The sequence below is a fragment of the Orbicella franksi genome, chromosome 6 (assembly GCF_964199315.1).
Source record: "Orbicella franksi chromosome 6, jaOrbFran1.1, whole genome shotgun sequence".
NCBI lineage: Eukaryota > Metazoa > Cnidaria > Anthozoa > Scleractinia > Merulinidae > Orbicella > Orbicella franksi.
Genome location: NC_138150.1, coordinates 17,433,031 through 17,445,793, shown reverse-complemented (window position 1 = coordinate 17,445,793; position 12,763 = coordinate 17,433,031). Strand labels below are relative to the sequence as shown.

At 38.6% G+C, this 12,763-nt stretch overlaps 1 pseudogene; it reads left to right on the top strand.

Annotated features, from left to right (window-relative positions):
- The first annotated feature begins 3,835 nt into the window (after positions 1 to 3,835).
- LOC145490157 (uncharacterized) lies at positions 3,836 to 6,292 on the top strand (annotated as a pseudogene).
- The last annotated feature ends 6,471 nt before the right edge of the window (positions 6,293 to 12,763 follow it).

The following is a 12,763-nucleotide window of genomic DNA, read 5'->3' as shown; positions in this document are numbered from 1 at the left end:
ATCTCTTTTAATCAAAAATTAAAAATTACGTCCAAACTTTTTGAAATATACAGTCCTAGGAGAAGAACAAGAAACCGAATTTAAAAATCGAAAAAAAATTAAGATATTCTTCTATCTACTTTAATTTGTAAAATTGCGTAGAACTAAATATCCTAAATTTAATAACGGCGAAAAAACTCATTCTCTAAAAAGATCATGACCTAAGTAAACAAAATTTATTAATTCACATATACTGGGCAATTGTATCGTTGCTCTAGAAGTTCTTTAGGGTTCTTTGTTTTTATTCGTATGTTTCTGATTGTTTCAACCCAGTGCTCAGGTTAGATCACAATAATGGACCTTAATAATTAACACTACGTTTACCAAAGCCGCTAGTGTTACGGTAAATCTCGGTATAAAGAAGTCCGCATTTCTAAAGGCGTAGCCCGACAGGTGTTCCTGTTGGTTTCGAAAGTATTCGACTGTTTCAAAACTGAACAGTTATTGTCATTCATATCCACCACGGCACTTAAATTGAAAACCTTGAAATGAAGGCATTTACTTAGCTGTTATTGTCGCGAGCATCAAGAACTAAGTGACTAACGCAGTAAGAACTTCACAGATTCAATTAACCAGTTGGATTCTTCAGACGGCAAGCCCAGGGTACAAGTGGAATCAAAAAGATTTCCTTTGTCGAATAAGATAAGTAGCAGCACACTGATACAGGTGTTTGGTCATATCGTGGTCAGTTTTACACGAAAAGTCACAGAGCACTACAACCCACAAGAACCTGAATACACGGCAGAGTCTTTTGGCTACGATCCTCTACAAAGCACAGGTCGAGAATGGTATTATTATCCTGTTGACGAGCTTATTTACCAGGAGTACAGCGACAGAGAAGCCACAACCTTGGACTATCTAGCAGCTAGAAGACTTGATATAAGGATTATAAACGGGTGCTCAACAGAAGAAAACGAAGAAACACAGGAAGATCAGCAAGATGAAGATAGAGCAATGGCTTGGAAGCGACTCAGACCATCCGCTTTCCGAACTCAACTGCTTTCTGAACTCAACTGCGAATATCACCCAGAAAGGTCAATTCCAGTACAAATACAATGGATAAGATCAGTTTCCAGTATAATATCTTGCGCATTCATTTACTTGTGGCCCTTTGCATGTTCTCTATTTGTTTTTCGTCCATATCAGTTGAAAGGTTTGAAGAGAAAACTGTTTCTGGTTTGCTACTTTGTTTACTGTTTAGATTCGATTTACGTGTGGCTCTATAAGCCCTAGGAATTTCTCAATCAAAGATTTCTTCGGTCCTGCTTTATTATTTGTACCATTGACCACAGCTTCCCGAAAAATATCTTTCAATTGAACTCATGTGACGGCCCTTCTGAAAGGAACGAGAAAGAAAAGCAAAATGTATATGTTAACTTTGGAAAGCTCATGAAAAGGATCGTAGACATACCAACAATAGAAAGCTAAATAGTTTAGTCACGTGACGCAAAATTAGCGTGAAACGCTGGTTAATCAAAGACGCGCATCGGAGTTCTAATTGACGGACCAACTACCGCAAGCTTGAAGAGAGCTTAAGCGGAAGCAAATATTCATGTAGAAGAGCAAAAGTTGTTTCCTTTTTTCCTACTTTTTGGACAATGCATTGCGGAACAAAAAGCATTGCGACGGTAATTGTAAAATACTTTGGTAAAAAGTTTGAGTCGTCATGTACAGCCGGACAGATAAAAATTTGGAATCGACGCTGCTCGGACATTAAATGAGCTGGACCGAAAAGAAAGCGAAAAGTACAGCTGAAATTACGAACTAAACTAGTAGTTCTGTACTTAACTGAAAGAGTAAGAATGAGACAAAAAGATGCCTTTTTTCTTCAAGCGAAAAACAGCAACAATAGCATTTCAACCATTTCTTATCATCAAGTAATCGTAAAATCAACAAGGTACACTGAATATGATTATAAGATGTTTCATTGCTACGCGCTGCTATACGCGCTGGAAGACTGTCAACCTACGCCCACAAGGTTTCCGGAGAAGGACAAAAACGAAACATCAGTTTCAGTTTCATCAGTTTAGAGATTTTCATCTTTAAAGAGGCCACAAAGGGAAATAAAACCGTCCCAGCTCGCACAGATTTATACAACAAACGAAGGGTTGTTTACTGGGAACAACTACGATTGTGGTATTGACACTATCTACTTGTCCTAGTAAAATGAGTAGCAGTACACTGATAGAGGTGTTTGGTCATATCGTGTTCAGTTTTACACAAGGAGTCACAGAGCACTACAACCCACAAGAACCTGAATTCACGGCAGAGTCTTTTGGCTACTAATCCATTTAATCCGTTGTTTGTCTGCATGATCCACCACCTACTACTAACAAGCAAGCAGTCATATTCAAAAAGATTCCTCTGTCTAACTGGGCATTGAGGAGTTGATTAGATAAAATTACTATTGCAACTGACTTATCGAGTGTTTTGTGACTGTTCTATCTGGCGTTTTCTTAAACGAACGCTTTATTGTTGACATGATAGAAATAAAGTTTAATGACGTTTCGCGAAATTGATATCCGTTGAACCAACTCTCCTTGAGACAACTCTCAAGAATAGCATGACATCGTCTGAGAAGGAACAACTAACGACGAAGCTAAACAAGATATTGCCTTTTGATTGCAAGCGTTAACTTTCTCAGATTTGGCCAAACTGACTGCAGATGAGAGATGCGATTCCAGCAAATGCAGCTCGGACAGAAAGCCGTGGTCTAATTGGGTTTAAACCAGTCGTTTTACACCAAGTCCAAATACCTAGCTATTTGTCAACTCGAAGTTAATCAAGATAAATAAGCGACCACCATACGGTGGTTAATTTATCTTTAAACACTTCCAGTTTATAAATATGGCCGGGCGTTTCACTTGGGCACTGTGCCGGGTGATCTCGCGCGACCACTTGCTAAGGACCTGTCCACACTACGCCGAAGGAATTTGAAAACGGAGCTTTCACTCTCCTGAAAACGCATCAAATGTTTTCAATCCACACTACGCCGAAGGAATTTGAAAACGGAGCTTTCACTCTCCTGAAAACGCATCAAATGTTTTCAATCCACACTACGCCGGAGGAATTTGAAAACGGAGCTTTCACTCTCCTGAAAACGCATCAAATGTTTTCAATCCACACTACGCCGGAGGAATTTGAAAACGGAGGTTTCACTCTCCTGAAAACGCATCAAATGTTTTCAGTCCACACTACGCCGGAGGAATTTTAAAACGCAACAATCACCGGTCATTTTGTATTTGTGTTTCACGAAAACTTGGTCAGGGAAATCACATAATTATCGTGACGTCATCGATTTCGAAAAGCTATTCAAATTTCGAAAAGTATTCAACTTTCTCCGGTTTGAAGAGCGTTTTTGAAAAGTTCCGTTTTGATGACGGATTACTGTGGAGGTTAGGCCTAACAGTAGAAAAAAGAATGCGTTGTCAAATTTTTTCGCCGTACTGTGGACGCTGCCAAAGCTTTTCTCGTAGTTTTATGGCTCACTTTTCTAACAGAATAAACCTTCACATGAAAGACTGAGTTTCGTTTTCCACCAACTTTCTTTTCCTTCCTTTTTTGGAAGCATCAGACGCCAGTTAACGTTGTCACTCTTACCAACCTCATCCCTGGTCTTTATTGTACGGAATTCGCTTTGTCTGGTCCGTACTATTCCCCGGTATGGCCATCGCGCTTGGTTAAAAAGATATATACATGTATATAAACTGATTGCTATACATGGTTGTCAGTGAATTCGGTTGCGAAAGTCATACATTTCACCAAGAGACCATGATCTTGATTTCACTAAGTAATTTTGGCTGTTTACTGCTGTTGGTGTCGTTAACGCATCAACCGACATAATTGTTTTGGTTCTTCTTCCGCCACGCCTTGACTTTTTAGGTGATTCTTGTTTAAACAAGAAAATGAAATGTTCATTTCACTGATGACTGTAATATTACTAGCTAGACAGCCATGCAGAGAAAATAACGATGAACACAGAGCATCACAGGCCAACTGAGGTTGTAGTAAAAATTAACGTAACCTTGTTTTTCTTATTGGCCAACCGGGACATTCTACTCTTTTTTTAAGCTTCCTTGCGTTACTATAGTGTTTCTTTCATTTTAAACACGCCCATCAATTTTCGTAAATTATAGCATTTATGTCAATGAAGTAAAATATGCTGTTCTAACAGTTGGAACATTTAAATAAAGTTTAGACAAGTCCTCTAAACGTTTGAAATTTCACTTTCCACCCCGACTTCACTGACCTCGTCATCGGTCACATTTCAATCCTTTCTTTTGTCTAAGCCGAGAAAACTAAAAGTTGTGTATTGAAAACAACTACGATTGTAATATTGACACTACCTACTTTTCCTAGTAAAATGAGCAGCAGTACACTGATAGAGGTGTTTGGTCATATCGTGTTCAGTTTTACACGAGGAGTCACAGAGCACTACAACCCACAAGAACCTGAATACACGGCAGAGTCTTTGGGCTACAATCCTCTACAAAGTACAGGTCGAGAATGGTATTATCATCCTGTTGATGAGCTTATTTATCAGGAGTACAGCGACAGAGAAACTGCAAGCTTTAATTTTCCAGCATATGGTGGGCTTGATATCAGGGTAATAAACGCGTGCTCCACAGAAGAAAACGAAGAAATGCAGGAAGATCAACGACATCAAGATAGCGCAATGGCTTGGAAGCGACTCAGACCAGCGGCTCTCACAACAATATGGAAATCAATGTACAATGGAGCTTTGATCTCACTTCTGACCGCAATCGTCGTGGGTTTGGTATACATGTCGATCTCTTACGTCTGTTATAACACTTTGCACTGCTCTGAATTTCACTCAGAAACCCAACCAATTCCAGAGAAAGTACAGTGGATAAGAACAACATCCACCGTGATCTCTTGCGCCTTCCTTTACATCATGGTACTTTACAAGCATGCTATTTCTTTTTCGCTCATATCAATTATTGGGAGTAAAAAGAAAACTGATCCTAGTTTGCTGCCTTATTTACTGTTTGGATTCACTTTATCGTTTTGCTTTACAAGCCCTGGGAATAACTCATTCGCAGGTTTCCTCTTTACAGAAGATTCCACTCAACATTTTGTTTCTTCTCAGTGTATGTTGGCAAGTCTATCTTCTAACGAATCACCTTTGCATAAGGTCAAGGAGACGCCGGGTCACTTTGTTCTTCCAAATGATAATACCCGGCTGTTTGTGTTTCATATTTGCCATCATTACCACCTCTTTTATTTACCCAGTCTACAACAAGGAAAACAAAGAGGGCAAACTGCTAATCGCACTCTTCGCTCCTCTCATTCCAGTCGTTCTCAAAGTAATCTCGCGGATTTCTGTCCAGCGGTTGTGGAACATTGCCCATCCGGGATAATTATCCCCGATGTTCGTACGTCTTACTGGCGCCGTTATATTGTGGCTCAGCGGTTATACTTCGAATTTTACAAGCGGATCTTGGCAGTTTGCAACCAATCGCCATTCTTGGAATAATTCACGGCGCTGCAGAAGTCATAGAACGAAGTACCATGGTTGTGATTGATCATATTTGTCTCGTAATCTGGAAAAGAACATCAGCTCCTTGGGGAAGTTTTCGTACTCCTCGCCGTGAGAGACTAATATAATGGTTGATGTCGCTATCATGAGCATGTTGTATGAATCAACTACTGAAGTGTCTGTTAACGGATTAATGTACTTGTATCAATATATATACTTAAAAGACGATTCCGTTTTAGAACTGCTGCAGTCTCTTGCTATCGCAGCTTCAGTTCAACTGGTGATCGAGTGGTTTTTCACCAGCGTCTCTCTAGCGATCGAGACTCGCTATCAGAATATAGCTGTCATGGCTGTTTAGCGAAGAAGAAGGAAAAGACATATCTTGGTAGCGATTGTAAATGCAGTGCCTTTGGCTATGTGGGTTAGCACGAATCTTTTAGCAATTCTACATGAGCGCTTTGAAAAGTCCTCATATCAGCCTTACAGAATGTCTTTCACTTAGGGAATGTCTGTCAAGACAAGATACCGTAATGATTCGATTTAGTGCTCTCCCTGCAACAGGCCATTTTCGAGTTTCCCTTTGCCTCTGTGTCAAAACGAGTGCTCGTGACGTGCCAAACCATTCATATGAAAATGTGTTCCACCTACTGGTTCATTTTCATGCGATTCAAATTCATTTTCATATGAAAGGTTTCGAACGTAGACTCCTTTTGATACAGAGGCACGTGGTAACTCGGAAATGGCTTATTATATTGCCCCATAGCGAAAGAGGGAGGGCGGGGAGGGAGGGTTCCAGACATTGACATACAACCCTACTTAGACTGATTAGACAAATGAATCATATATATCTAGTGAGTAGTCTGCTTTCTCATCAGTCTCATCATTATGTTCAACAAATTTTTTATACGGAATAATTAAAGAAATGGTGTTTTTACTGTAAGAGCTCCCATTGTTTGTCACAGCTCTTGAGTTGAAGTATCTGCGGTTTTTCATCGAAGTGTTGTATCACAGATGCGCATATTCAAAGAGAAATTAAATAAGCTCCTCTTCCCTAATAAGGGTCTGATAAGCGTTCCATCTCAATTAAGCGCCATCTTTGAGCTACCAAGAGTAAATTGGCACTAAATCTAATTACGGTACCAAGGAACAGTCCGAAAATATGATGGATGGGCAACGCAAAATCAATCACCTACGCTGTTTTCTCGACTGTCCTGCGTTGGGTTTTTCCTATTTTCATAGGTCGCAGTGTTATCGTTTTCAAAAGTAACAGAAAGAACTCACTGACAACTCTAACAGACAGCTGTTAGAGCTGTGTTTTATTACTTAAGAGTCGGAATGATTTGTAATTATACTACAATTGTAAACTCCAGTAGCTTTAACTTAGTTCAATTAGTAACTTATTCAGTTTTAATACGATTTGTCAATTACAAGTTTAAACCTAGTTTAAGTTGATAATTTCAGTCCGTTTGGACCATAGAGGTAATTTCTTCAAAATAAGAAAATTACTGTTTAAGCGTTTTCAAGGCGTATGGGACACAAATATCAGGATATTTAATGAGATATTTACATAATAGTTTCCGGGAAATTTAGGAAATAAGGAAATATTTGTAACTTTTGATATTTGGGGATATTTCTTAAACTTTGTTTTCAATCAGAAAATTGCTCAGTCCATTGCAGTACTAATCCAGCTTTGCGGTTCTTATCTGGAAAATGTATTCCAGGTCGGTCATTCTCCAAAATGGCGACCGATGAGAACTGCTACCAGCCTGAATCGCCTAGGATTCTTAGTGTCCTTATTTCTACAATAATGTCGTAATATTTCAAACTCGAAAGACCGTGTTTGACCACATTTCCAAACACCGAGAAGAGAGTTGAAATTACGACGCGCAGCAGAGTACATTTGACGAACGTCGAGGTGTTTGGAAATGTGGTTATTATAAACACTTTCTTGAGCGTTTGATATATTTTCTCAATCGAATCTAAACTAAGGAGAAAACGAGGAAATAAAATCGTAGAAATCTATGCTAATTAAGATCAGATATCCAAACATCCTCACGGTCATGATTTTGTGTTTAAACTTGAGGCATTACTAATGAGTTTGAGAAGGAAAGAGCCTAAGTATACAGTTCTTCAGCTTCTACAAGTGAAATAATTCATTCAAATTGTGTTTTGAAAAAAAAGATAGTTGGAGAGGTTTTCAGGGTATTTAGAAAAACGTTTCCGAATTTCCGGGAAGATAGTTTGACGATATTAAGTGATATGGTGGATAGGCCTAGTTTTTGTTTTCCCGAGCAACGGTCAAAGTGTTTGAATAACAAGTTGATCGTAGAAAAGGGGTGGCTGTAATTGGGGTTCCAGTGGTTTCAGCTTTTTTATCGTATTTATGTCAACTTAGCAATAAATGTGCTAACCAGTTAAGTTAGTATTTTAATTTTTTTTTTTTTAAGACAACTGCAGAAATTCTCGCACGCTCATTGGCTAATTTTCATTGCCAATAAGCGGACAGACACATGAGTTTTTAATTTATGCGATGTGTCAACGAGCGAGAGCGGGCAATTTAACAATTTGTCATCGTAAAAACAAATTGACGTCAGTGTTTTATGCGTCTGTCCTGTTATTGACAATGAATTTCGTCATAACGTTGCGGATCCACTCGGCTATTGTCTCGTGGATCCACAACTACTTTGACAATGTTATAATGAAATTAACGATCAAGAACAGGACAGACGCACGAAAACCTGACGTCAATTTGTTAATTCAACTATGAATATAAAACAACTTCTGTGCTATTTACAATTTTGTTCATTACAGTGCCCAAATAGCTCTATAGGACCAATCCTGAAGAACTTCAGTAAAACAAAGTTGATGGATCAGTCAGTTAATTGGCGATGATTGAGTGGTTAATAGTATAACATTACAATTAATCAATATTGAGACCACACATGCTATCATAGCCAGTGCAGTAGTGATCTTACCTAAGCCAACCCATCCATGGATTTTTTTTTAAAAAAAAAAATTAGCAATAATAGTGATCATTATCATCCCGTCAATGACATTGGATCCATATTAAAAGCGTAGCCATATGTTTTAGTGCACTCATTCGTTTAAACTTAAACCGTTTGATTACCATGTTCCTCTTCAAGACGTGACATAAGATTTCGACTCTGGCACAAAGCTTGGCAGAAACTTTGAATTTCAGCAAATGAAGATTCAATGGAAGACAACACTGACGACTACAAAAGGACAGAACGAAACAAGACTCACCAACAGCCAGACAGATTTTTTTGTTCAGAATGTTTATTGTACATAAACTATACGAAGCACCGTCATGAGCTCACTGGACTATGTTGATGACTTTGCAAGTGTAGGCTGTTTGATGGGTTAACAGCAATCAGGAATATTTCAAAGAAGAATAATTTTTTGAAAGAAGCACTTGTTTTGTCTTACAGTTAAACAACCACTGGGGGCCAGGGGATTCATCAAACAATCCGAGGAATGGACAACCTTGGACCACCAGTTAACAAATAGATTCCATGTTGCCATGCATCTGTTCAGTAATAGATCACAGATGATGTCAAAATGTGGTAATAACAATAAAATGGTACATGAGGTGATAGCCGAGTGTGTCACTGATGTTCTTGCCACATTTTGAAATTTTCTGTGACCTATTACTAAGCAGACGCACAGCAACATGGAATCTACTTGTTTTGTATGATAGAGAAAAAAAAAACATTGTTAATGACGTCATCTATCCATTTGTCCTTCAACAGATCAGAGGTAAGAATCAATACAAATGTGAGAATAATAATTATTCGACCTATTATAAAAATCATAAAATTAAAAATTATAGGTATACCGAGTGACGATATCATTTTAATCCACAAGTGTGATATCATGTGTGATATCATTTTTGAACTTTTAACTGTACTTTAATGTTGCTGTATGATCGAAACATCTTCGGATCTTCCTCGGACGACTACGGCAATCTTCGGCTATCTTCAAACATTTTCGGACATTTTCGGGAAATGTTGGGAAACGTCCTGTGGCCTTCGGACAACTTTTGGAGAGTCTTCAGAAATCTTCGGAAACCAGTCGGAAGTCTTCGGAAAATTCTCATAAACGTCGTTATTAGTATCTTGATGTATTGTGGCGATTTTATATAAATAAAAAGAAAATTACATGGTCGCTTGGACATACGGAATTTTCCTTCTTATGCTGAAGATTATTCCACTCGTTTCCTACGCTCACTCATGAAATATTCACCCCTCGAAGAGAGATTTCGTATCTCCGCGCGGCCATGTACACAATAATGAGTATGACCTCAAGAAGCAAAACCACCAAAGTATATTTTCATTGTTGGAAAACTGAAAATGATAAAAATGCTATATAAGTACACTGCATTTTAAACTACGTGTTTTGATGAGCTACGCATGCGTGAGTTTGTGATTTAAAATTGAAAACGTCTGCCAGAAAAAAAAATAGTCTCTCCACAGACGTTTAGATTTTTGCTTCGAGTGTTTTGGCTTAAACAATGAAACCCTCTAGTTTTGTCTTTTCCCAAGGCCACTGCATCTGTCTGCGTTTGAGCAGTTAATACGTGTTCTACTGGTCTTGAAGAACTCGATCAACGCAAAACATACAACACTGAGCAGAGGGTCTGTGAACAAATTCCTTCTCCAAAGACAATGAAAAGTCTCAGCCTCAACCACAGAAGAAGGGAAGGCCTTCCATCACTGATTCAGGCGACGAGAACTGAACTTTTAAGCATGAAGTAGACTATATTTTTTCCTTCTGACTTCAGAACTGCTTAGATTATTTGTCATGCTCGAATGAGTTTTCGTCACATGACATCGTTTTGCATGCTAAATGAGCCGCAAAGGCGTTTCCGGTTCCGCTATTTTCAACAAACCGGCTACTGGAACAAATACACAAAAATCTAAAATTTAAGGCGATAAAATTGAGCTATTTCAAAATGGATCTTGTGATTTCAAATCGAACTCGCGCTACGCGCTCGTTCGATTTTGAAATCACGCGTATGATTTCAGACCAAATTACACTCCACTCAGTTCAATTACCATTATATATCTATGGTTATAATTAATAGCAAATATCACTATTTTCATGCCATTGAGTTGCATTTGATCTTATGATACAGCTATTCTTCTTTGTTCTTTCCAGTTAACCCACGTTGCTAATTATTTGTCTTACAAAATTAGTACGAGCATTGTTCAGTTATTTTTTTTCCGAAAACGAGCTGTTATCAATGTATTTCTAATCAGCATATCTCGCTTATTCCTGAATTATATCCAGTGTCAGATTCTATAAAAGGAAAACGATCTCCTTTATTTAACTGATTAGGTTAGTATGTTATTTTTTACTAGAGGTTTATTGACCCTTCTGGCCTCCACTGGCCAGGCTAACTTGAAAAAAAGATCTTGCTGACATTTTAAAAAGGCTCAGTCACGTTTTTTTAAGTTGTTTTGGCCACATACAAATCACCTTCAAATTGAAGTAACCTAAAAATAGTGGGTTACCAAGATAGGAACACCAAGGAGACAATAATAAGCCATAAAGGAACAAATTGACATGGATTACAAACGAATAACTTGAGAGATTTAGCCGGCTAAACAGGCCTAAACGTTTTAAGGTGCGGAAGCCGTGACGAAGCTTCTTCAAGATATCCACGAGCAGAAGGCGCGTGTCGAGTTTGTATTATTTGCGGTAAGCTTTGGATACACTCTCTGTAACAGACCTTCTGAAACGTGGTGGTTCACCGGGCTTTTAACAAAAACTCTACCAGGGCAAGAAAGAAATCCACTAGGTTGACCCAATGCTAAACTGTATTTTCTAACTCAAATTTTTAATATTAGGACTAACTGCTTTTAAGAATATTTTTTATTTAAATCGTGGATTTATCTTAGAGAATATAGTAATTGTAAGTAGTAATGTTATTGTAAATAGTTGTGCGTTTTAATTTGTCATGAGCCCCTGGCTCCGGATCTGGGCAGCCACTCCCTACGTTTACGACTTAAAATAAAGTTACCTTACCTTACCTTAATTCTTCACCAGGACAGTACCAGGGAGTTCAATGTTATGTATAACTTAATCATATATTGATATACATGCAAAACTTTGTGACTCAGTATTTAAGATGCTAGGGTTGATGATGGCAAAAGACTTTAAGTTATTGCATTAAATTTTCAAAAGTGCGTCAACTGAAGCAACTCAATATACATAATTTAGTTTCGAGACCACAATGTCTGTCCAAAATGTTCGGTAAATTGTACGTCATTTTAATGCTAGCTTGTTTTCCTTATGAAAGAAGAAACTAGAACGGAATTCCAAAATCGTGACTTTCTCTTGCAGGAGAAAACGCCACACCAGGGCCGGGGAAACTAAATTCGATATAAGGGAGAAGTCAAATTGATCAGGAGGGCCATAGAGGGCACAATTCCACCAGGGAGGGCAAATTAATCCACCAGCTTGCATGGGTTTCACCAGGTCTGTTACAGAAGAGTTTGTACAGTAAGAATAAAGGTTTCAGGATCCAAAAGGAATAGATGTGACGAGATGAAAGAATAAAATTAAACAAAGCAACAACGAATGACTAGCGACAACAAGAGTAAAAGAAATAGGCACCCTGAAAGGAAGTTAGAGTCGATTAGAGGTTAGAGGTTAGCCCTATGTGAAATCTCCCTTGAAATTACAAACACGAACGAATGACAAGAGCACATCAATAGATTTTCGTTCGAGCAAAGTTTGAACATCGAAGTTTTAAATCAGTTTGCTATATTGTTTTAACACTTCTCTCTTTGTTGTATGTATGCGCCATTCAGAGAGAAGATGGCAAAGTTGATGTATGTTTTTACGGTTGCTGCTTGGAATGATAACTCCGGATGAAGGAGCGCACACCATAAGCGAGACTGACAACTACCAAGCTGACTACAACAGTTATGATACCGCTGACGGCATCTACGAAGTTCGTGACGTCAGCTATGATACCGCTGACGATATCGACGAAGCTCGTGACATCAGCTATGACACCCCCGACGAAATCGACGAAGTTCGTGACATCAGTTATGATACCGCTGACGATAGCAACGAAGCTTGTGACATCAGCTAAGATACCGCTGACGATAGCAACGAAGCTCGTGACATCAGCTATGATACCGCTGACGACAGCAAAGAAGCTCGTGACACCGGCTATGATATCGCTGACGACAT